Consider the following 25,706-nt stretch of genomic DNA (forward strand, 5'->3'; position numbering starts at 1 on the left):
TTGACCTCAAACTTTAGCTCAAACGTGGATAGCAGCAAAAGGGGGTGGCTGGTATAAAAAGCTTGAGCCAAAGTTTACCTCAAACTTTGACTCAAGCTTTTGTGCTTTATGTCCCGATTCACAATGGGTTTCTTTCCAACTCCAAGTGCAATCAACAGAGGCTTTTATCAACCCAATTCCATTAAGAGCAAAGGCCCAATTCAAGGCTTGAAGACCATTTGAAGAAAGTGTATAAATAGCTTAGGATTTAAGTTTTCCGAGAGCTTTTCTTTTAGAATTCTTAGAACACTTAGAGAGGGAGCTCACCTTTACATTTTAGTTGTTGTTTTTAGAATTGAAGAGAATTAGGAAGGAGAATTGATCTCTCTTCCTCCTTGTTCTTGCTCAGCACTCTTTACTTTTCTTGCTTTGGATCTTGGGTGGAGAATTGAGGAACTTCTGTTTCAATCTCACCTTGAGATCTTGTTTAATTTTTTGCATAATTGAATTTCCATTTCTGTTAATTGCTTCTTCTTCTACTATTTCTGCAATTTACTTTTCTTCATTTCCTTTGCAATTGTTCTTGCTGGATCTAGGAAGGCAGTGAGATCTAGACTTGGCTATCTAGTCTTTTGAGTCCTGAGATCTACAGCTTTCAATTTCAATTTCCTTGTTTCGTTGCTACACCAAGCTTATTTTCATTTTCATTCAAGATCCGATTTAATTGAGTCCATCTGTTACATTTCTGTTTGTTAAATTTTACTTTCTCTTGTTTATTTTATGCAAATCCAAATCCCAATTCCCTTTACGATTCAAGTTATTTAAATTTCTTGTATCTTAAGATTCTGCAATTTACATTTCTTGCAATCTAAGTTTCTGCAATTTAATTTCTGGTTCTTTAAGATTCAGCACTTTTATTTTCTGCCCTCTTTAATTTCTTGTCAATTGTCCCTCTTCCTTTTAAATTTCATGCAATTTAGCTTCTGTCAAATACAAACCACTCAAATCAACTCTTGATTCGCTAGACTAAGTCATCCACTAAACTAAAATTGCTCAATCCTTCAATCCCTGTGGGATCGACCTCACTCCCGTGAGTTTTATTACTTGATTCGACCCGGTGCACTTGCCGGTTAGTTTCGTGTTGGATCGTTTTCCACACATCAACCTTAACAGTGGAGGTTTAGTTGCTCATGATTCAGAGAGAAAATTAGGATTCAAAAAAACTGTAAATTGCGGAATGCGGTAGAGGAGAAGAAAAGATGAGCCCGAAGGGCTGATTCTTTTCCCTTTTATATCTAATCCTAATTAATGTAAAATATATTTCCTAAAAACTAATTAATCTCTTTTCCTAATTCTAAAACTAATAAAAGTTTAAATGAAAATTAATTTAATTGATCTGTGTAGCCTTTGGAACGAATTGGGGCCCACTTGGGTTAGAAGAGTTGACGCCGAACTTGGAAAATCCAAGTTTGGCGTGGATTGATGCGCGTAACTCCCCTTTGAAATCTTCAAGCTGGCGCCAAACTTGAAAAACTTCAAGTTCGGCATGGAGTAGGCAATGCTGATTTCTCCTTGGGGCTTCATGCTGGCGCCGTACTTGAAGAACTTTAAGTTCGGCGTGGAGGAGGCAGCGTGTTTTTCTTGAAGTTTTTGATTTGACGCAAATTCAAGTTCGGTGTAGAGATGGCAGCAAGTTCTCCTTTTCCCGTCCTTGACTCCAAATCTGTCAAATTCGTCCATAATACTACCGGAAATAAACAGAATTGTACACAACTCAAAGTAGCATCCATAGTGGCTAAAATTTGTTAAATATTGATTAAACTTTAGCAATTCAAATGCAAATTCACTAGGAAAAGATAGAGAAGATGCTCACGCATCACAGGTGGATCACTGCACTTGAAGAAAATGCCTGAAGAGGCAAAAGAACTCATTGAGATGGTTGCAAACAACCAATTCATGTACAGCTCTGAGAGAAATCCTGTGAACAATAGGGCAGCTCAGAAGAAAGGAGTTCTTGTAGTAGACACTCTAAATGCCATATTGGCTCAGAACAAGATCTTAATCCAACAGGTCAATATGATCTCTCAGCATTTGACTGGAATGCAAGCTGCAGCTAGCAACACCCAAGAAGCTTCCTTTGAAGTAGAAGCTTATGATCTTGATCAACCCATGATGGAGGAGGTGAATTACATGGGAGAACCCTATGAAAACACCTGTAATCCCTCAGGAGGAATCATCCTAACCTTTCATGGAATGATCAACAGAAGCCTGAGCAAGGCTTCAAAAATAATCAAGGTGGAAGAACCCAGAATAGGTTCAACAACAGGCCATCATTCCCATCTTCTTAGGAACATATGGAAAATCCTAAGCAGAGCCTTTCTAACTTAATTACTATAGTCTCCAACCTCTCTAAGACCACTCAAAGTTTCATAACTAAAATAAGATCTTCCATCAGAAATTTGGAGGTAAAATTTGGTCAATTAAGCAAGAGAATCCCTGAAAATCTTCCTAGTAACACTGAAGTAAACCCAAGAGAAGAGTACAAAGACATCACTACTGAAGCTGAGGCCAAATCTAAAGGGAGTAATTTTGGCGTTGAATGCCAATAACGAGATCCCTAATGGGCATTCAACGCCCAATGATATGCCATTCTTGGCGTTGAACGCCAGTAAGGAAGTCCTTACTGGGTGTTCAACGCCTAATACTACAGTTTTAATGGCGTTGAACGCTAGTAAGGAAGACCATACTGGGTGTTCAATGTCCAAAATGGCATAGAAGCTGGCATTGAACGCCAGTGAGGATGTTCCAACTAAGCGTTCAAAGCCCAAAAAGCCACAAGAGATGGAGTTGAACACCAGTGAAGGTGCTCCTACTGAGTATTCAACCCCCACTTATGAAGTCCCTATCCAAGAATTAAAGGAAGACAAGGCTCATGTAGAGACCATAGAGGTCCCCTTGCAAGCACTCTTGCAATTAATGAGTTATGATGAATACTCATCCTTTGATGAGGATGAAGAAACTAGGGAAGAGCAAGTTGCTCGGTACCTAGGAGCTCTCATGAAGCTAAACGCCAAGTTATTTGGAGTAAAGACATTGGAGGAAGAACCTCCAGTGCTTACCAAATAACTCAATGCTTTGGTTCAGCAGAGGCTACCCCAGAAGCTTCCGGATCTCGGACACTTCCTGATTCCTTGCACCATAGGCACCATGGCCTTTGAGAAGGCTCTGTGTGACCTAGGGTCAAGTATAAACCTCATGCCACTCTCTGTAATGGAGAAGTTGGGAATCTTTGAGGTACAAGCTACAAATATCTCACTAGACATGGCAGACAAGTCAATGAAAAGAGCATATGGCCTAGTAGAGGATGTCTTGGTGAAGTTTAAAGACCTTTACATCCTTGAAAATCTCATAATCCTAGATATTGGGGAAGATGAGGATGAGTCCATCATCCTTGGAAGACATTTCCTAGCCACTGCCAATGCTATCATTGATGTAGCAAAGGGAGAACTGATTTTACAACTAGGAAAGGAACACATCTTGTTCAAGATGCCTCACCCCAACTCTCTCTCTGAGAGAAGAGAGATAATTGTGCAATACTTAGTGTTCCCACCATCTCTTTCAGTGCAGAGCTTTACTAAACCTCCAAACACCAATTCTAAGTTTGGTGTTGGGCAGCCAACAACAAGCACTAAGAACAAAGGTACTAAGAAGAAAGTACTTAAAGGCTGGATGGACAAAAAGATCCCACTGAAGGCCTTGTCTTCACCAAGAAACCATTCATACCACATACAGTGAGTCGCATCTTATCTCTAGAGCATGTGGAGCTCATCCATGAAAAGACAAGAAGAAAGTTCACTGTAAGGGGCGAAATTCTGAGCCTATATCCATCTTCGTAAGGAGCTAACCGTCAAGCTAGTGACATTAAAGAAGTACTTGTTGGGAGGCAACCCAACCATATTTAGTTATTTCTATTTCTTTTAAAGTTTATTTTACATGATTAATTCCTTGATGAGCGGATAATTTATACGCTTTTTGGCATTATTTTTAGTATGTTTTTAGTATATTTTAATTAGTTTTTATTATATTTTTATTAGTTTTTATTTAAAAATCACATTTCTGGACTTTACTATGAGTTTGTGTGTTTTTTTGTGATTTCAGATATTTTCTGGCTGAAATTGAGGGACCTGAGCAAAAATCTAATTCAGAGGCTGAAAAACGACTACAGATGCTGTTGGATTCTGACCTCCCTACACTCGAAGTGGATTTTCTGGAGCTACAGAAGCCTAATTGGCGTGCTCTCAATTGCGTTGGAAAGTTGACATTCTGGGCTTTCCCGAAATATATAATAGTCCATACTTTGCCCGAGATTTGATGGCCTAAACAGGCATTCTAATTCAGCTCAAGAATTTTGGCGTTTAACGCCAGAACTGGCACAAAAGCTGGAGTTAAACGCCCAAACTGGCACAAAAGCTGGCGTTTAACTCCAAGAAAAGTCTCTACACATGAAAGCTTCAATGCTCAGCCCAAGCACACACCAAGTGGGCCCCGGAAGTGGATTTTTACACTAAACACCCTAGCTTACTCATTTTCTGTAACCCTAGGTCACTAGTTTACTATAAAAACTACTTTTAGTGATTCATCTTGTACCTCATGACACTTTACACGTTTCATATTGTATTCTCTACAGCATGAGTCTCTAAACCCCATTGTTGGGGGTGAGGAGCTCTGCTGTTCTTCATGAATTAATGCAATTACTACTATTTTCCATTCTATCACGCTTGGTTCTATTCTAAGATATTCATTCGCACTTCAACTTGATGAATGTGATGATCCGTGACACTCATCATCATTCTCACCTATGAACGCGTGCCTGACAACCACCTCCGTTCTACCTTAGATTGAATGCATATCTCTTAGCCTCATGATTCAGATCAGAGTCTTCGTGGTATAAGCTAGAATTATTGGGGCCATTCCTGAGATCCGAAACGTCTAAACCTTGTCTGTGGTATTCTGAGTAGGATCTGGGAAGGGATGACTGTGACGAGTTTCAAACTCGCAAGTGTTGGGCGTAGTGACAGACGCAAAAGGATCAATGGATCCTATTCCGACATGATCGACAACCGACAGATGATTAGCCGTGCGATGACAGCGCATTTGGAACATTTTCACTGAAAGGACGGGAAGTAGCCATTGACAACGGTAATACCCAGCATAAAGCTTGCCATGGAAGGAGTGTTGCGTGCATGAAGAAGAAGATAGTAGGAAAGCAGAGATTCAGAAGACAAAGCATCTCCAAAGCCTCAACCTGTTCTTCATTACTGCATAACAAGTATTTATTTCATGTTCTTTTACTTTTTACAATTAAATCTAAGAATTATTGATATCCTGACTAAGAGTTACAAGATAACCATAGCTTGCTTCAAGCCGACAATCTCCGTCGGATCGACCCTTACTCACGTAAGGTATTACTTGGACGACCCAGTGCACTTGCTGGTTAGTTGTGCGGAGTTGCAAAAGTGTGATTGTAATTTCGTGCACCAAGTTTTTGGCGCCGTTGCTGGGGATTGTTCAAGATCGGACAACTGACGGTTTATCTTGTTGCTTAGATTAGGAATAATTTATTTTTGTTGGTTTAGAGTCTTTTATTTAAGTTTAGTTTCATATTTTAAGTTTGGTGTCAATTGCATGCTTTTATTTTTTTTAATTTTTTTCGAATTTGCATGTTCCTAGTTCTTTCTTGATCTTTAAAAATTCTAAGTTTGGTGTCTTCTTTGTGTTTTCCTTTAAATTTTCAAAAATTTGTGTTTGATTTTCTAAAAAATTTTAAGTTTGGTGTTTTTGTGATTTTATTTACTTAAAAATTTTTCAAAAATTTGTTCTTGGTGTTCATCTTGATCTTCAAAGTGTTCTTGGTGTTCATCTTGACATTCAAAGTTTTCTTGTTTGTTCTCTGTGTTTTGATCTAAAGTTTCTAAGTTTAGTGTCATTTTGTTGTTTTTCTCTTTCCGCATTAAAATTCAAAAATAAAAAAAAATATCTTTTCCTTATTTTACTCATAAATTTCGAAATTTTGCATTAAAGTAGTCAAAGATTTTCAAAATCATATCTTTTCTTTTTAGTCAAGTCAAAATTCCAATTTCAAAAATTGATCTTTTCAAATCTTTTTCAAAAATCAAATCTTTTTAATTTCTTCAATCATATCTTTTCAATCACATCTTAATTTTTTTTAAATTGCAATCATATCTTCTCAATCATAGCTTTTTCAAAATAATTTACAATCATATCTTTTTGATTGCTAATTTCAAAATCTTTTTAATCAATTAATTAATTTAGTCTTCAATCTGCTTTTATTTTATTTTCTTTTTTCGAAATTTTATTTTATTTTCCATTTATTTTAGTTTATTCTATTTTAATTTTGGTTACTTTTAATTAAATAAATAAAAATAAAAATATAATTTATTTGCAATTCATATCAATTCCCTTTTCTCCATCATGGACATAAGTGGAAATGAACAGTCCAGAAGGACTCTGGGATCATATGCTAACCCCATTACAGCTGCATATGGGAGTAGCATCTGTATACCTCCCATCAAAGCAAGCAGCTTTGAGCTAAATCCTCAGCTCATTATCATGGTGCAGCAAAATTGCCAGTATTCCAGTCTTCAACAAGAAGAACCTACTGAGTTTCTGGCACAGTTCTTACAAATTGCTGACACAGTACGTGATAAAGAAGTGGATCAGGAAGTCTACAGATTATTATTGTTTCCATTTGCTGTAAAAGATCAAGCTAAGAGGTGGTTAAATAACCAACCCACAGCAAGCATAAAAACATAGAGACAATTAACAGACAAATTCCTGAATCAATTTTACCCTCCAAAAAGGATGACACAGCTAAGGCTGGACATCCAAGGCTTTAAACAAGAGGATCATGAATCTCTTTATAATGCCTGGGAGAGGTACAGAGGGATGCTAAGAAAATGCCCCTCTGAAATGTTTTCAGAGTAGGTACAGTTAGACATCTTCTACTATGGACTTACAGAAAAAGCTCAAACGTCTCTAGACCACTCAGCTGGTGGATCTATACACATGAGAAAAACAATTGAAGAGGCTCAAGAACTTATAGATACAGTTGCTAGAAATCAACATCTGTACTCAAACAGTGAGTCATCCATAAAAGAAGAGGCTCTGGCAGTAACTACTGATCCTAATCCTCAAGAACAGATTGTTGAACTTAATCAGCAATTACTCCTTATGACAAAACAATTAGCAGAATTCAAAGAGATGCTCCAAGACACTAAAAATGCTAACAAGAATATAGAAGCACAATTGAATCAGACATAACAGCAGCTATCTAAACAGATAACAGAAAAATGCCAAGCTATCCAACTAAGGAGCAGGAAGACATTGAATAACTCAGCTCAAAGTAACAAAAAGTCAAGAAAGGAACAAATGACAGAGGATGACCAAACCACTGCCCAAAATCCCTCTGAGGACATCAAGAGCCCAGAGAGGAATAACTCTGGTGTTCAAACGCCAGAAAATATGGGAAAAGTTGGCATTAAACGCCCATCCAGCACCCAATCCTGGCGTTCAAACGCCAATGAGGAATCAGACACCTACAAGTGCTGATAGTAACCCCTATAAGAAGGCTTCTCCAACCACTTCTGTAGGGAATAAACCTGCAGCAACTAAGGTTGAAGAATATAAAGCCAAGATGCCTTATCCTCAGAAGCTCCGCCAAGCGGAACAGGATAAACAATTTGCCCGCTTTGCAGACTATCTCAGGACTCTTAAAATAAAGATCCCGTTTGCAGAGGCACTTGAGCAAATACTCTCTTATGCTAAGTTCATGAAAGAGATCTTAAGTCCTAAGAAGGATTGGAGAGAAACTGAAAGAGTGTTTCTCACTGAAGAATGCAGTGCAGTCATTCTAAAAAGCTTACCAGAAAAGCTTCAAGATCCAGGAAGCTTTATGATACTGTGCACATTAGAGGGTGCTTGTACCAAGATAGCTCTATGTGACCTTGGAGCAAGTATCAACCTAATACCTGCATCCACTATTAGAAAGCTTGGGTTGACTAAAGAAGTCAAACCAACCCAGATATATCTTCAACTTGCTGATGGCTCCATTAAATATCCATCAGGCATCATTGAGGACATGATTGTCAAGGTTGGGCCATTTGCCTTTCCCAATGACTTTGTAGTGCTGGAAATAGAGGAGTACAAGAGTGCAACTCTCATTCTAGAAAAACTTTTCCTAGTAACTGGATGAACTCTTATTGATGTACAAAAAGGGGAAGTGACCCTGAGAGTCAATAAGGATGAGTTCAAGTTAAATGCTGTCAAAGCTATGCAGCATCCAAACACATCAAATGACTGCATGAGCACTGATATTATTGACTCTTTGGTGGAAGATATCAATATGACTGAGAGTCTTGAATCAGAGCTAGAGGACATCTTTAAAGATGTTCAGCCTGATTTGGAGGAACCAGAGGAAATAAAAGAACCTCTAAAAATCCCTCAGGAAGAGGAGAAACCTCCTAAACCAGAGCTCAAACCACTACCAACATCCCTGAAATATGCATTTCTGGGAGAGGGTGACACTTTTCCAGTGATCATAAGCTCTGCTTTAAATCCATAGGAAGAGAAAGCACTAATTCAAGTGCTAAGGACACACAAGACAGCTCTTGGGTGGTCCATAAGTGATCTTAAGGGCATTAGCCCAGCAAGATGTATGCACAAGATCCTATTGGAGGATGATGCTAAGCCAGTGGTTCAACCACAGAGGCGGCTAAATCCAACCATGAAGGAAGTGGTGCAGAAAGAGGTCACTAAGTTACTAGAGGCTGGGATTATTTATCCTATTTCTGATAGCCCCTGGGTGAGCCCTGTCTAAGTTGTCCCCAAAAAGGGAGGCATGATAGTGGTTCATAATGAAAAGAATGAACGGGTTCCCACAAGAACAGTTACAGGGTGGCGTATGTGTATTGACTACAGAAGGCTCAATACAGCCACTAGAAAGGATCATTTTCCTTTACCATTCATAGACCAAATGCTAGAGAGACTAGCAGGCCATGAATACTACTGCTTTTTGGATGGCTATTCAGGCTACAACCAAATTGCAGTGGATTCTCAAGACCAAGAGAAAACAGCATTCACATGTCCATCTGGAGTATTTTCTTACAGAAGAATGCCTTTTGGTCTGTGCAATGCACCTGCAACCTTTCAGAGGTGCATGCTCTCTATCTTCTCTGATATGGTAGAGAAGTTCCTGGAAGTCTTCATGGATGACTTCTCAGTATTTGGAGACTCATTCAGCTCCTGTCTTGATCATCTAGCACTTGTCTTGAAAAGGTGCCAAGAGACTAACCTGGTCTTAAACTGGGAAAAATGTCACTTTATGGTGACTGAAGGAATTGTCCTTGGGCACAAAATTTCAAGCAAGGGAATAGAGGTGGATCAAGCCAAGGTAGAGGTAATTGAGAAATTACTACCACCTGCCAATGTTAAGGCAATCAGAAGCTTTCTGGGGCATGCAGGATTCTATAGGAGGTTCATAAAGGATTTTTCAAAAATTGCAAAACCTCTAAGCAACCTTCTAGCTGCTGACACGCCATTTGTGTTTGACACAGAGTGTCTGCAGGCGTTTGAGACCCTGAAAGCCAAGCTGGTCACAGCACCAGTCATCTATGCACCTGACTGGACATTACCATTCGAATTAATGTGTGATGCCAGTGACCATGCCATTGGTGCAGTGTTGGGACAAAGGCACAACAAGCTTTTGCATGTCATTTACTATGCCAGTCGTGTTCTAAATGATGCACAGAAGAATTACACAACCACAGAAAAAGAGTTACTTACAGTGGTTTATGCCATTGACAAATTTAGATCCTATTTAGTAGGATCAAAAGTGATTGTGTACACTGACCATGCTGCTCTTAAATATCTACTCACAAAGTAGGCTTCAAAACCCAGGCTCATAAGATGGGTGTTGCTTCTGCAAGAGTTTGATATAGAAATAAGAGACAAAAAAGGGACAGAGAACCAGGTAGCTGATCACCTGTCCTGGATAGAACCAGTAGCTGGGGCGTCCCTCCCTCCTACTGAGATCTCTGAAACCTTTCCGGATGAGCAACTTTTTGCCATTCAAGAAGCACCATGGTTTGCAGACATTGCAAATTATAAAGCTATGAGGTTCATACCCCAGGAGTATAGCAGGTTGCAAAAGAAAAAACTAATTTCTGATGCAAAGTACTACTTATGGGATGAACCATATCTCTTTAAGAGATGCGCAGACGGAATGATCCGCAGATGCGTCCCTAGAGAGGAGGCACAGAAGATCCTGTGGCATTGCCATGGATAACAGTATGGAGGACATTTCGGAAGTGAGCGAACAACCACTAAAGTTCTCCACTGTGGCTTCTATTGGCCTACTCTCTATAGAGATGCCCGAGAGTTTGTGCGTAACTGTGATAGTTGTCAAAGAGCTGGTAACTTGCCACATGGTTATGCCATGCCTCAACAAGGGATCTTAGAGATTGAGTTGTTTGATGTATGGGGTATTGACTTCATGGGTCCTTTCCCATCATCATACTCAAACACTTACATTCTGGTGGCAGTAGACTACGTATCTAAATGGGTGGAGGCAATTGCCACACCCACTAATGATACCAAGACTGTGCTGAAGTTCCTCCAGAAACATATTTTCAGCAGATTTAGTGTTCCCAAAGTACTAATCAGTGATGGGGGCACCCATTTCTGTAATAAACAGCTTTACTCTGCTATGGTTCGATATGGAATTAGCCACAAAGTAGAAACTCCGTATCATCTACAGACAAATGGGCAGGCTGAAGTCTCTAACAGAGAACTAAAGAGAATCCTGGAATGGACTATAATTGCCCGTAGAAAGGATTGGACAAAGAGCTTGGATGATGCTCTGTGGGCATACAGAACAGCATTCAAGACTCCTATTGGAACCTCTCCATACCAGCTTGTGTATGGCAAGGCCTGTCATCTGCCCATGGAACTGGAACATAAAGCCTACTAGGCAACCAGATTCCTAAACATGGATGCTAAGTTAGCTGGTGAGAAAAGATTGCTCCAGCTAAATGAGCTAGAGGAGTTCAGACTCAATGCTTTTGAAAATGCAAAAATTTATAAGGAAAAAGCAAAAAAGTGGCATGACAAGAAATTGTCATCCAGAGTCTTTGAGCCAGGACAAAAAGTTCTGCTGTTCAACTCTAGACTCAGATTATTCTCCGGGAAATTAAAATCCCGGTGGAGGGGACCATATGTGATTACAGGAGTGTCACCATATGGATATGTTGAGCTTCAAGATATTGATTCTGACAAAAAGTTCATTGTTAATGGACAGAGAATCAAACATTATCTTGAAATCAATTTTGAGCAAGAATGCTCAAAACTGAGGCTTGAATGAAGCTCAGTAAAGGTCCAGCTAAAGACAATAAAGAAGCGCTTGCTGGAAGGCAACCCAGCCATTAGCAAGTTATTTGTTTTAATTAATACTTGTAGAAGTTGATATACATTTTTCTTCAAAGGTTAATCATCAAAATTGAAGGAATTCACAGAGTTACAGAAGGATTCAGTGCAAAAAGCAAAGAAAAGGAGCTTGCTGGCAAGAAAACGCCAGTAAAGGGCATTTTGGGCATTAAACGCCAGAATGGGTACCATTCTGGGCGTTTAACGCCAGTAAAGGTACCATTTTGGGCGTTAAATGCTAGAATGGGTACCATTCTGAGCGTTTAACGCCAGAATTGCAGCATCCTGAGCGTTCAGAAAAAGGCCCAGTGATAAAGGGGTTTCTGGCGTTTAACGCCAGCCAGGGTACCTGGCTGGGCGTTAAACGCCCATAATGGCCAACAATTGGGCGTTAAACGCCAGAATGGATACCATTCTGGGCGTTTAACGCCAGAAAGGCAGGGGGAGGAGATTTAGTTTCCAACTTCAAATTTTTTTCAAATTTTCATGTTTTGACTCATAATTTTCTGCATAAACATGTTTCAAACTTCCATCATTCACCCTCAATTTTCCAAAATTCAACAATTTTCTAAATTTCTTTTCAATTTTCTTTCAAATCCTTCCCAAATCTTCTTCAAAAACTCAATTATCTTCTTAATTTCTTTCCAAATCTTTTTCAACTCATCATATCATCTCTTAATTCTTAGATGCATAACCAAATTTTCAGATTTAACATCTTTATATCTTTATCAATTACAAATCTCATCTCTTTCATATCATGATTTTATTTTCTTCCATCAATCATATCTCTATGTCATATCTCTTTCAAATTTTTCGAAATCCCTCCCCTCCTCCTATAAATATAAATTCGGCCATCCCCTCCTCTCCATCATTCGAATTTGCCTCTTCTCCTCTCTCTCCCCTTTCCTTTCTTTTGCTTGAGGGCAAGCAAACCTCTAATTTTGGTGTGTTTTTTTGTGATCACTGAGCTAAGACTCATCAAGATCATGGCACCTAAGGGAAAACAAACCAAATCAAGAGGCAAGAAAGAGAATACTCCAAAGAGTCTTTGGAATCAAGAGAGGTTCCTAACCAAAGAACATGCAGACCATTACCACAAAATAATGGGTCTGAGGTCAGTGATCCTGGAAGTTAAATTCAATCTGAAAGAAGATGAATATCTGGAGATCCAAGAGCGAATTTGAAACAGAGGATGGGAAATTCTAGCTAATCCTGAAACAAAGGTTGGAAGAAACATGGTTCAGGTATTCTACTCAAATCTGTGGCTAACAGATAAGCAAAGAATAACTGGAACCGCCTTTCATACCTACCAAACCATGGTCAGAGGGAGGCTTATTTACTTCCATCTGGACAAAATAAGAGAGGTCTTCAAATTGCCTCAACTACAAGATGACCCAGAATCCTTTAATAGGAGAATGGTGAGAGTAGATAAGGGGTTGGATCAAGTTCTAGAGGACATATGCCTCCCTGGAACTAAGTGGATAACCAATTCAAAAGGTGTCCCAAACCAACTCAAGCGGGGAGATCTCAAACCAGTTGCAAGAGGCTGGTTGGACTTCATTGGGCGTTCTATATTGCCCACTAGCAACCGCTCTGAGGTCACTGTCAAAAGAGCAGTGATGATTCATTGTATTATGCTTGAAAAAGAAGTGGAGATTCATCATCTGATTTCTTGTGAGATTTACACAATTGCAAACAAGAACTTCATTGAAGCCAAACTGGCCTACCCAAGCTTAATTTCTCTGCTATGTAAAGATGCTGGGGTGAGGATGGGAGTAGATGAATTCATCCCAATCGAACACCCAATCACCAAGAAGTCAATGGAAGGACAAATGCAAGACAACTCCATCAAAAGGAGGGCGCAGGAGTTCCTCCCAGAAATTCCTGAAATTGACTACTGGACCCGCCTAGAAGCATCTGTTACCAAGATGCAAGAAGCTATGGAACAACTTAAAGAAGAATAGCAGAATCAGAACTGCATGCTCTGCAAACTGCTGAAGGAACAGGAGAAGCAGGGGCGTGAGCTACAGGAGCTGAAGCGCCAGAAGCTCTCCCTTGAAGGACCAAGCAACCCACAAATTGAGGGAGCATCCACTTCTCAAAATCAAGGTTGTTGAGTCCTAACTCTGTGATAACCTTTATTATTAAGAGTCTATTTTAAGAGTCATTTATTTTTCTGCTTTTAATTTTCTGTCTTCTATTATTATGGGTCTACTCTTATATTTATTTTTGAGTCTTATTTTTATTCCATAATCAATAAAAATTTAAAGTTTATGTCTTAAAGCTATGAATGTACCATGAATCCATCACCTTTCTTAAATAAAAAATGTTTTTAATTGAAAAAGAAAAAGAAGTGCATGAATTTCGAATTTTAAAACAGTTTAGTTATTTTGATGTGGTGGCAATACTATTGTTTTTCTGAATGAATGCTTGAACAGTGCATATTTTTGAATTTGATTGTTTATGAATGTTAACATTGTTGTCTCTTGAAAGAATGATGGGAAAAGGAGAAATGTTATCTGATGATCTGAAAAATCATAAAATTGATTCTTGAAGCAAGAAAAAGCAGTAAAAAAAAACAAGCAGAAAAAGCCAATACCCCTTTAAACCAAAAGGCAAGGGTAATAAAAAGGATCCAAGGCTTTGAGCATCAGTGGATAGGAGGGCCCACAGGAATAAAATCCTGGTCTAAGCGGCAAAACCAAGCTGTCCCTAACCATGTGCTTGTGGCGTGAAGGTGTCAAGTGAAGACTTGAGACTGAGCGGTTAAAGTCGTGGTCCAAGGCAAAAAGAGTGTGCTTAAGAGCTCTGGACACCTCTAATTAGGGACTCTAGCAAAGCTGAGTCACAATCTGAAAAGGTTCACCCAGTTATGTGTCTGTGGCATTTATGTATCCGGTGGTAATACTGGAAAACAAAATGCTTAGGGTCACGACCAAGACTCATAAAGTAGCTGTGTTCAAGAATCAACATACTTAACTAGGAGAATCAATAACACTATCTGGATTCTGAGTTCCTATAGAAGCCAATCATTCTGATCTTCAAAGGATAAAGTGAGATGCCAAAACTGTTCAGAGGCAAAAAGCTAAAAGCCCTGCTCATCTAATTAATACTGATCTTCGTAGATGTTTTTGGAATTCATTGTATATTCTCTTCTTTTTACCCTATTTTATTTTTAGTTGCTTGGGGACAAGCAACAATTTAAGTTTGGTGTTGTGATGAGCGGATAATTTATACGCTTTTTGGCATTATTTTTAGTATGTTTTTAGAATATTTTAATTAGTTTTTATTATATTTTTATTAGTTTTTATTTAAAAATCACATTTTTGGACTTTACTATGAGTTTGTGTTTTTTTCTGTGATTTCAGGTATTTTCTGGCTGAAATTGAGGGACCTGAGCAAAAATCTGATTCAAAGGCTGAAAAAGGACTGCAGATAATGTTGGATTCTGACCTCCCTGCACTCGAAGTGGATTTTCTGGAGCTACAAAAGCCCAATTGGTTCGCTCTTAATTGCGTTGGAAAGTAGACATTCTGGGCTTTCCCGCAATATATAATAGTCTATACTTTGCTCGAGATTTGATGGCCCAAACAGGTGTTCCAAGTCAGCTCAAGAATTCTGGCATTTAACGCCGGAACTGGCATAAAAGCTGGAGTTAAACTCCCAAACTGGCACAAAAGCTGGTGTTTAACTCCAAGAAAAGTCTCTACACATGAAAGCTTCAATGCTCAGCCCAAGCACACACCAAGTGGGCCCCGAAAGTGGATTTTTACACTAAACACCCTAGCTTACTCATTTTCTGTAACCCTAGGTCACTAGTTTACTATAAAAACTACTTTTAGTGATTCATCTTGTACCTCATGACACTTTACACGTTTCGTATTGTATTCTCTACAGTATGAGTCTCTAAACCCCATTGTTGGGGTTGAGGAGCTCTGCTGTTCTTCATGAATTAATGCAATTGCTACTGTTTTCCATTCTATCACGCTTGCTTCTATTCTAAGATATTCATTCGCACTTCAACCTGATGAATGTGATGATCCGTGACACTCATCATCATTCTCACCTATGAATGCGTGCCTGACAACCACCTCCGTTCTACCTTAGATTGAATGCATATCTCTTAGCCTCATGATTCAGATCAGAGTCTTCGTGGTATAAGATAGAATTATTGGCGGCCATTCCTGAGATCCGGAATGTCTAAACCTTGTCTGTGGTATTCTGAGTAGGATCTGGGAAGGGATGACTGTGACGAGCTTCAAACTCGCGAGTGTTGGGCGTAGTGACAGACGCAAAAGGATCAATGGATCCTATTCCGACATGATCGAGAACCGACAGATGATTAGTCGTGCGGTGACAGCGCATTTAGAACATTTTCACTGAGAGGACAGGAAGTAGCCATTGACAACGGTGATGCCCCGCATAAAGCTTGCCATGGAAGGAGCCTTGCGTGCATGAAGAAGAAGATAGTAGGAAAGCAGAGATTTAGAAAACAAAGCATCTCCAAAGCCTCAACCTGTTCTTCATTACTGCATAACAAGTATTTATTTCATATTCTTTTACTTTTTACAATTAAATCTGAGAATTATTGATACCCTGACTAAGAGTTACAAGATAACCATAGCTTGCTTCAAGCCGACAGTCTCCGTGGGATCGACCCTTACTCACGTAAGGTATTACTTGGACGACCCAGTGCACTTGTTGGTTAGTTGTGCGGAGTTGCAAAAGTGTGATTGTAATTTCGTGCACCATTCCTTAAGTTTATTTTTTCTTTAGTTGTTTCTTTAGGTTCATGATCACATGCATTAGTCAGAACAGAGACTAAAACATTCAGAAATGAAAACAGAATACCCTGGAGTACGTTTCTTGCTGATGTGTGAGCATCTTCTCTATCTTTTCCTAGTAAATTTCCATTCAAATTGTTGAGTTTGATCAAAATTTAAATATCTTTTAGCCACTATGGATGCTACTTTGAGTTGTGTACAATTCTATTTATTTCAGGTAGCATTCGGATGGATTTGACGGAGTTTTGTAGTAGAAAAGGAAGAAAGCAAATGATGCTGTCAATCCTGACATTCTTGCACTCAAACAGGAATAACTTGAGCTACCAATTGACGTGATTCCAGCGGCATTAGAAAGCTAACTTCCAGGGCTTTTCAATGATATATAATAGTGTATATTTCTCCTCCAGCAACCTCTGCCTCCTCCACGTTGAACTTGGCTCCTGCCAAGTTCATCGTGGATTCAAAGGAAAAGCGTAGAATTATCACTGCCTCCTCCACCCTGAACTTGGAAATTTCCAAGTTCAGCATGGACCCAATGGAACGCAATAAGGACGCCTCTACTTATTCCACGCTGAACTTGAGGTTTTTCAAGTTCAGCGTGGATCCTAACAACCAAGTGGTCCCCAAGCATTCAAGAAAAGGTGCGAATGAAGCCAGATTTATTTTGATTGAATTTTGTATTTTATCTTAAAATAGGAAAAGATATTATTTTAATTATAGAAAAGATATTTTACATTAATTAGGATTAGATATAAAAGGGAAATAATCTCTCTTCTCTTCTACCTCATTCAAAATTTACAGTTTATCAGAATCCTAGTTTTCACTCTGAACCATGAGCAACTAAACCTCCACTATTAAGGTTAGGAGCTCTGTCTATTGTATGGATTGATTCTATTATTTTTCTATTTTAATTCATGTACTGATTTATATTTCAAGAATTATTTTTGTTCTTTATCTTATGAATTTGGGTGGAATGGAAGTATGACCCTCTTTCTAATTGAGTTCTTGTATAACTTGGAAAAGCTCTTTACTTGAACAACAGCTTGAAAACATATTCTCTAAATTTCTAATTATCTGGACTTAACAGGATACGTGACATATAATCCTCTTATATTTGGGTAATTAGGATTTCTGTGGCATATAAACTAGAATTGAACTTCACCCTCTAATTGGAATAAAGTGACCAAGGAATTGGTGGTTGATGAATTATAGAGGAGACTAAAAAGGTCTAAGAAATTAGGTTTTAGTCACCTATAGTTTGCCATGAATTAAATATTACGTGATTAAAATAGTTAGTAAGAAAAGTCAATCCGGAAAATAGATAACTCTGAAGCCTTAACTGTTTCTCCATATATATTTCACAACTTGTTTACTGCTTGCTTTCTGATATTCTGAATTTACTGTTAATGCTTTTGAACTCTCAAAACACCATTTTCTGCTTGTCTAACTAAGTAAATTAATCAACCATTGTTGCTTAGTCCATCAATCTTCATGGGATCGACCCTCATTCACTTGAGGTACTACTTGGTACGACCCGGTATACTTGCCTGTTAGTTTGTGGTTATAAAATCCGTACTAAGTTTTTGGCGCCGTTGCCGGGGATTGATAGTGATTAACAACTATTAGTTGTTTGATTGCTTAGATTAGGCATTTTATTTTTAATTTTATTTAATTTTGCTTTAGTATTTTCGAAAAAAAATAAATAAATAAATCGCACTAATATTTTTTTTAATTTCTGAAATTAAGTTTGGTGTTCCCTAGTTAGTCTTATTTTAATTTCTCTTATTTAATTTGCCTAATAATTTCAAAATTTTTTGTCTTAATTTTAATAGTAATTTTTGAATTTTAGTGTTTATTTTATTTTTTATTTTTTATTTTATCTCTTTACACAGGTTACCTCACTGGGAATTCTCTGCACTCTGCGCAGAGAGTTCCATCTTTTCTTGTCTTCTTTCTATTTATGCACAGGAACAGAGATAAGGAACCTCTCTTAGACTTTGATCCTGAACCTGAAAGGACTTTCAGGCAGCGTTTGCAACAAGCAAGACTTTACAGGGCTGCAGAATCTACTATGGATCATAATAATGCTGCTAATGCTAATATGGCAAATCCGAATGGGAATGAACAACCTAGAAGAGTGCTTGGCTCTTACACTGCTCCTACTGCAGATCTTTATGGAAAAAGCATTGTGGTGCCTCCTATAGCTGCAAACAACTTTGAGTTGAAGCCACAATTGGTCACCCTGGTGCAACAAAACTGCCAGTATCATGGTCTTCCCCAAGAAGACCTAAATCAATTTATTTCTAATTTTCTGCAGATTTATTACTGTGTTTCTTACTAAATGTTTCCCACCAAAGAAGCTAACTAAGCTTAGGGTGGAGGTTCAGACCTTCAGGCAGAAGGATGGTAAAACTCTTTGTGAAGCTTGGGAGAGATACAAGCTACTGACTAGGCAATGCCCTCCGGACATGTTCTCCAAATGGACCCAACTAGATATCTTTTATGAAGGCTTGGGTGAGATGTCCAAGATGTGCTTAGATAATTCTGCAGGTGGTTCATTGCATATGAAGAAGACACCAGAAGAAACTATTGAGCTTATTGAGTTGGTTGCTAGCAACCAATATTTATACTCATCTAATAGGAATCCTGTGAACTCTGAGACTCCTCAGAAGAGAGGTGTTTTGGAAGTGGAAGCTGTTGATGCCATTCTTGCTCAGAACAAGCTTTTGACTCAGTAACTAAATCTAATTACTCAACAGTTTAGTGGAATGCAAGTTTTAGCTGTCAACACTCAGAATGCACATCAAGATGTCCCTTATGACATGACAGGTAATTTTATGCAAAATGAAAATTATGATTATGCTCAATCTTCTTCTGAACAGGTCAATTATATGGGGAGTGCTCCTAGAAATCCCAATAATGATCCCTATTCTAAGACCTACAATCAGGGGTAGAGAAATCACCCAAATTTTGGGTTGAGAGAGCAACCTCAGAGGCCATAGAATTTTAATAATAATTCTCAGGGAGGTTTTTAACAGAATAATTTTAATAACCACCAGTTTTAGTCATCTCAGTAAGCAACTTCTCAATCCCAGCAGAACAATGATTTGGAAGCAATGTTGGCAAGTTTTAGACCGGAAACCTGAGCATCAATCAAGAACTTGGAGATTCAGATGGGTCAATTAGCCACAAAAGTTAATGAAATTGATCAGAGGACCACTAATAACCTTCCTGGTAACACAATTCCAAATCCAAGAGAGGAATGCAAGGCTATCACCTTGATAAGTCAACAAGTGGCAAGTACGAAAGCACAAGTTAATGAGGATCCAGTTGAAAAAGAAGCTCCAGAGGAGAAGAAGGAAGAAGTAGAGCGCGTCCCTCCAAAGTGTGCGGACAACCCATTCCCAGACTCTCTTGACACTTATCCTACATTGCCAAAGGCTCCTGAGTACAAGCCTAAAATGCCATATCCTCAGAGACATCAAAAGGAGACCAAGGACAACCAATTTTCAACGTTCTTGGAAGTCTTCAGAAAGTTACAAATCAATATTCCTTTTGCTGAGGTTTTGGAGCAAATGCCTCTCTATGTCAAGTTCATGAAGAAGCTATTATCAAAGAAGAAGCCCTTAAAGGGAGATGAGACAGTGGTCCTGACTAAGGAATGCAGTGCCATAATTCAGAATAACTTGCCAAGGAAGATGCCAGATCCAGGGAGCTTTCAAATTCCATGTACCATTGGGAGCACAACCTTTGAGAAAGCATTATGTGATCTGGGAGCCAACATCAATTTAATGCCCTTGTCTGTGATGAAGAAGCTGCAAATTCAAGAGGCACAACCCACAAGGATAGCATTACAGATGGCAGACAAATCTATAAAGCCTGCATATAGATTAGTGGAGAATGTATTGGTCAAAGTGGGTAAGTTCTTCCTCCCAGCAGATTTTGTGATTCTTGACACGGGAGAGGATGAGAGTGCCTCTATAATCCTAGGAAGACCGTTCCTAGCCACTGAAAGAGCTCTGATTAATGTGGAAGAAGGTGAATTAGTACTTAGAGTGCATAATGAGCAACTAGTCTTTCATGTCTTCAAAGATATACATTCAGCAGGTGAAGAAGAGAGCTGCATGCAGACTGAGCTTATTGATCCAAACCTTCAAAAACCCCCTGATGATGCACCACAGAATCTGCAGCTCAAACCTCCCTTGGTGACAATCAACAAACTTCTCCCTGACATCAAACCTAAGTTTGGTATTGGGAATGCATCATCCACCAAGGAGGAGGTTCCCATAAAGAAGAAAGTACCCAGGGGATGGAGAAACAAAAAGATCCCCACTGAAGATTTCTCCCCAGGAATGAAAGTGGTGTTGACTAGCAATCCAGTGTGGATTTATACAGTAAACAGAATCCTCTCTCTGGAGCATATTGAGCTACTTTATGGAGACACAGGAAAAAAGTTCAAAGTAAAAGGTGAAGAGCTGAGCCCTTATGATCCTCCTCCTTAGAGGAGCTGACCGTCAAGCTAGTGACGGTAAAGAAGCATTTTTCGAGAGGCAACCCGATAATTTCGTATCCTTAGTTATTTTTCCGTTGCGTTGATTATATTATTTGTTTGATTTTTATTGAGTTTTTACTGTTTTCCTTTGTTTTAATTGTGTTTTGATCATGCAGAATTTTTAAAAAAGGAACCGAACACTTAGAAAAATTTTTGAACACTCTGGAGAAGGTAGCCTCTGCCAGTTCCACGCTGAACTTGGAAAAATTTTCCAAGTTCAGCGTGGCATGTGCATGCAAACTGGAAGGGAGACTTTGCCAAGTCCACGCTGAACTTGGAAAATCCCAAGCTCAACGTGGCAAACGATGTAATTGGTGTGCCTTTGATGAAGGCCCACGCTGAACTTGGAATTTTCCAAGTTCAGCGTGGAGAACAACATAATTAACGTGAATCAAGGCCAGACTCCATGCTGAACTTGGAATTCCCCAAGTTCAGGATGGATGCATGCATACAAAGGGAGTTGCATTCGGGATGGTCCACGCTGAACTTGGCCACTTCCAAGTTCAACGTGGAAAATTTGAAAAAAAAAAAAGCATATCATAAAAAAAGCGTGGAAAATTCGAAAAAAAAAGGGAGTCCACGCTGAACTTGGGCTGCGCCAAGTTCAGCGGGGAGAGGAGAGATTGCATTCGGGGGTGTTGGCGCTGAACTTAAAATCCACCAAGTTCAGTGTCAGTCCACGTGATATATACTCATTGAAACCCCATCAAATCTGCGCCCAATCCCTTGATTGTTGGTCCCCCACCCCCTACTGATTCCCTTTCCTTTTCTTCTTGCTTCACCTACCCTTTTTCCATAATCTTGGCCCCCATCCCTTCCTGATTCCCCTCTTTTTTTTTCTTTTTCCCAGACCCCCTTATACTATATATACGTTCCCCCCCTCTTATATATATATATATATATATATATATATATATATATATTAATTATGTTAACCTCTCTTGTCATTTTATCACTTTATTTTTTTGCACTAATATTTGTTTTTCCTCCTCCGTCTATCTTTTTATGGCCCTCCCTATTTTCAGTTCTTCTTTACTTGAGGACAAGCAAACTTCTAAGTTTGGTGTTGTCGCTTTGCTTGTGGATTTTCTGTTTATTTTAATGACACCAAAGGGAGGCGAATTATCTTCACAGAGGAGCACAGCCTGAAGATTGAAATGGCCACTAGGATAACTGAGGTGGTTGAGTTTCTTTTATTCTATATTCCTTCCCGTTCTTACTATATTAGGTTCCTATTTTCTGTTTATTTTGTTATTGCAAGATCAGTGGTTATTTCAATTCCTAGGTCTAGTTAACTTGTTGCCTATTTTGTTATTTGATTTTCTTTTTTATGCTGAAAAAAAAAAGGGTGTCTGATAAAACCATATTTTATGATATATATTGTGCTCAATTTAAGTGATTTATTCAACCCTTCACCCACTTATTCATGTAAATTGCATGGTTTTACTTTCCCTTCCTTATTATGTGATATATGTGAAAAACATGTTTCCTATGCTTTAAAAATAATTATTTTAATTACCTTTTATTACCATTCGATGCCGTGATTTGTGTGTTGAGTAATTTCAGATCTTCTAAGGCAGGAATGACTTAAAGGATGGAAAGGAAACATACAAAAATGGAAGGAAAGCACAAAGTGGAGTTTTTGAAGAAACTGGCAGTGACGCGAACGCCTGGACGACGCGGCCGCATGCCTAGCGCGAAAAGGCAGTGACCCGAACGCGTGACTAACGCGGATGCGCGCCTTAAGCAGAACACAGATGACACCTGCGCGTGACCGAAGCAAACGCGTGACAAGGAAAACTCCCAGATGACGCGACCGTGTAACCCACGCGAATGCGTGACAGACGCCACACACCAGAAACTGCAGAAAATGCTCTCAGCGATTTCTGAAACCCTTTTTGGCCCAGATCCATGTCCAGAAAGCACATATTAGAGGTTATAAAGTGGGAGAATGCATCCATTCATGAGAAGGCCTTCAATTATTCACTTTTGAGAATTTAGATGTAGTTTTTAGAGAGAGAGGTTCTCTCCTCTCTCTTAGGTTTTAGGATTAGGATTCCTCTTAAAGGATTTAGGATTTCTACTCTTCATCAGGTTCAATATTTCTTTTACTTTATATTTCTCTTTTACTTTCAGATACTTTAATGCTATCCTTTAATTACTTATGTTGCCCGATTGGCATATGGACTCTTTATGTTTAGATTGATTTTCTCTTATTAATGCAATTGAGGTACTTCAGATTTAAGATTCTTATTTAATTTTTTATATTATTGGCTTTAATTGATTAACTGGAAGCTCTTGAGTTATCAACTATCCGTGATTGGTTGTTATGTCGGCTAATTGACTGGTATTCCACTAACTCTAGTCTTTTCTTAGGAGTTGGCTAGGACTTGGGAATCTAACTAATTAGTTCACTTGACTTTCCCTTGCTTTCATAAGGGTTAACTAAGTGGGATTAACTTCCATTCTCATAGGAGTAACTAGGATAGGACTTCCGAATTTTATTTATTTATTTTATTTGTCATTTACATTACTTGTTCCTTAGTGTCAAAACCCCCAATTTACAAAACTCATAACCAATAATAAGAACATACCTCCCTGCAGTTCCTTGAGAAGACGACCCGAGGTTTAAATACTTCGGTTATCAATTTTAAAGGGGTTTGTTACTTGTGACAACCAAAACATTTGTACAAAAGGATTTTCTGTTGGTTTAGAAGCTATACTTACAACGCGATCATATTTTTTATATTTCTTTACCGATAGAAAAACCGATCGTCAAAATGGTGCCGTTGCCGGGGAACTGCAAACGTGTGCCTTATTATTGGTTATTGTAAATATTTTTCTTTTACTTGTTTATTTGTTTTTGTTTTCTCCTTTTATTTCCATTAGCTACTATGAATTCTCACCCCTCTCGCTTTGAGTTTGGTTCTAATATTGTTGAAGGGAACGAAAGCTATAGTAGGAACATGCATCAAGGTCAGAGCAATCAAAGATGGATGGAGCCAAAAGGATCTGATCAACCCTTTAGGCAACAACACCCTCCAAGATATCATGGACGAGGACCACTATACAATGCATACCAAGCTAATAGACATGGTGGACCCCCTTGTAATTACCGACAAGCCCCACCCTGTGCTTATAGACCACCTCTCAACGTAGCTTTGAACCACCACACTCACAAGTTCCTTTTCACCATTCACCACCGTATGACCCTTATCCACCACAATCCCAATCTAATTACTCCCAAGAACCACGATATTATTATTTTGAACCCTCTCCCCCAACCAATGAACCCTCATACCCACCCCAACCTCCAATGAATTACAAACTTCGTGTTCTTCTTCAAGGGCAAGCAAGGATACAAAAGGGCGTACTGGAACTCACTACTGCCTTAACCGAGGTAGTAAATATAATAGCCTCCCGACATCTGAGAACTCAAAGTACTCCCATGGCTGCATGTGGAGAATCAAAAGAAGAGCGTAGCATGAAGGAAACACTAGAAACTCCAGTGGACAATGAGGAGCATGGCTTTGTATTGGAATAAGTAGAGGAAGCCATGATAGCTGTAGAGGAAGAAGTGGTTGAAGATTTAGGAGATGCTGAACCTCCATGGGAATCAAGAACTGTAAAGGATTCTGCTGAGAAGTCCGAAATTGATGCCAAAGAGGACAGTGCACAACCTCCAATGCATATACCTTGTGAAAAATTAGACGGAACAGACCAACAAGTTGATTCCATGGGCAGTGATGATCATGAATCAAGCTCTCCTAGTCACGAACTCACATCTGCAACTGAATTCCTTGAACCTGAAGAACCTTATCCAAGTGAATACGAAGATGATGTCGAGGTAGATTTCTCTCAACCTCCAACGTATGACTTAAGTGATGAGGAAGATATAGAAGACTTTGATCAGGACAAAGTTGCAGTTGAAGATTTTTGCAAAGAAGTGGAGGAATTCACAGAAGAATACAAGGGAGTAGAGCTTACAGAACCACTGGAAACACCTATCCCAAGGCCATTACCAACTAATACAAGCTTCAAGTGGGTACAATCCTTAACCTTTATCTTTACTTTTCCACTTGAATATGGTTTGTTTGAAACAGATGGCCAGCTTAGAGCTCTCTGCGGCTTTAAGAGTAAGAGGGAAATGGCTCGTACTCAGAGCTGGTGTACAAGGTTTAATAAGGTTCCACGCTTCAATTCGAAGTGCACGGATTGGTACCAAGTGCAATTGAATGGGTCTCGGAAGACGTTTGGTCATCTTGGTGAGAATACAATTTCTAAACCGCCCGGATCGAAGAATATAGATCAAGACAACGGCAGATTTAAAAGCAAAGTTTGGGATCCTGGAATCTATTCTGACATTCGTCACCCCGGGAGCCTGAGAATTTGTTTAAAGCTGCTCAAAAGCTTTACATGCCTAGTTTGGGACCCCGGAGGCTGTTGGCATTCCAAACATTGGTGGAGATTTCTGGATGAAGTTAAGCATAAGCTACCATAACAGGAAGCTCATCCAATGTCCAACTTAAGGACTTTAACTAAAAGTGCTAGGTGGGAGACAACCCACCATGGTATGGTCGTTTCTTTTTCAATTTTTTATTTCGTATTGTTTGTTTTTATGTTATATTATTGGACCTGGATATTATTCATAGCATTTGCATTGACATTGCATATTGCATAATTGCATACAAAAAAAAAATTTTTGCACGCGACGTGTAAGCGACGCTGACGCGTCCGCGTCACAAGTGCATTAGGAGGAAAAGGAAAGTGAACAGAAAGTCACGCGAAAGCGTGGCTGGAGGCGTGCCTTTGGCACGAATTGTCCCACGCGACCGCATCACTAAAGTGTTCGCATTAGTTGCGAAAACTACCCCCCACGCGTTCGCGTCACT

The 25,706-nt window shown here is 39.1% G+C and overlaps 1 pseudogene; it reads left to right on the forward strand.

Moving 5' to 3' along the window:
• Positions 1 to 24,130: 24,130 nt before the first annotated feature.
• Positions 24,131 to 25,315, forward strand: LOC148567696 (uncharacterized; annotated as a pseudogene).
• Positions 25,316 to 25,706: the final 391 nt, after the last annotated feature.

The sequence above is a fragment of the Arachis ipaensis genome, chromosome B4 (genome assembly GCF_059453495.1).
Source record: "Arachis ipaensis isolate K30076 ecotype BB chromosome B4, ASM5945349v1, whole genome shotgun sequence".
Taxonomy (NCBI): domain Eukaryota; kingdom Viridiplantae; phylum Streptophyta; class Magnoliopsida; order Fabales; family Fabaceae; genus Arachis; species Arachis ipaensis.